At 37.4% G+C, this 1202-nt stretch overlaps 1 protein-coding gene across 1 annotated transcript in view; it reads right to left on the bottom strand.

Moving 5' to 3' along the window:
- LOC119593571 (mucin-19-like) overlaps nucleotides 1–1202 on the bottom strand; it is a gene marked incomplete in the record, with an annotated part of 28776 nt that overhangs the window by 9808 nt on the left and 17766 nt on the right.

Genomic DNA, 1202 nt, shown 5'->3' with positions numbered 1-1202 from the left:
TATTGCTCTATGTTCACAAGTTTATTTCTCTTTCTTTGTTAGATATGCATAATGTCAATAAATTTCTCAAATGGTTAATTCCTTACAATAACGCTCATCACGATGCCAGGTAGTTCTGTTCCTCGCTATAGTGACAAGCTGAAGGGGAACAATTAAGAAATATAAAACATCTTAAACAAAGTGCTCAATGAATGCCGAAAAAGAGCACACGTTTTCATAAATAAAATTCTATACAATTTCCAACCGGAGGAAATATGAAGTTCCGCGTTCTTGCGAAAAGGAAAATAATAATAATAGTTTATGGCAAAGCTAAGTCTGCCGTTCCCCAGCAGCACCATCTGTTGGTATGCGTGTCTCCATGGGAAGATTAATGGGCAGAACCAAGAGGAATATTAACGATGATATGCGGTTGTAATGAATATGATCTACCCCGACATAACATTGGTCGTATGAGTATTGCGCACCCTGAATTGACGGGAGAGGCTGGGAAACACATAAATCAATATTTCATGTAGTGCCATGAAAGGTATGTATACCTTCAATTGCTTGATTTATTTGGCGAGTTCTTCATAGCGAAATGTTTTAGAAAAAAAAAAAAGTATAATGCTTCACGTTCATTCTGCGATAATGAAATGAATAAAACAGAAGAAAAACAAGAAGCACAAAAATCGCGGTCGGGGTCAAGTAATCTGGCAACTGAAGGAAGGAGTCTTGGTCACGCGGCCGAAAAGCAATAAAGACAACAATAGATATGGATATGTGGTGCCATCTCTTGGCGAAACGACAACTACGCTCGTGGAGTTGGGAATGTGAACTTACTGTGCGTGCTTCCCCTGTTATGACTGCGCCCAAAGGATTCTTTATGTAAACATGAAAACGCTAACGATAACTCGCTCCTCCGCTTTTTGCCTTGGCGAATAATAGAAAATAGAAAAAAAAGGAAAAAAGCAAAAAGCTGAACTCCGCATGCGATTTGCCTTTTTGAATGCAGAGAGCGTGTAAATGGTGAAGACTAGATTATAGGCGTACAATAATATTTAAAAAATAATACGAAAAAAAAGAAATGTGTGGGGGAACAAGAAAAAACACACACGCAAAAAAAAGAATAAAAAAGACAAGTCCAGGCATAAAAGATGAATGATATTTAGGCATGTTTTTCTCATCAAAGAAATGCATATGTCTCGATAAAAAAGGAGCAATCT

This window comes from Penaeus monodon, chromosome 32 (genome assembly GCF_015228065.2).
Source record: "Penaeus monodon isolate SGIC_2016 chromosome 32, NSTDA_Pmon_1, whole genome shotgun sequence".
Classification (NCBI taxonomy): domain Eukaryota; kingdom Metazoa; phylum Arthropoda; class Malacostraca; order Decapoda; family Penaeidae; genus Penaeus; species Penaeus monodon.
The sequence above is the reverse complement of the archived record's forward strand: the minus strand, read 5'-3'. Positions and strand labels throughout refer to the sequence as shown.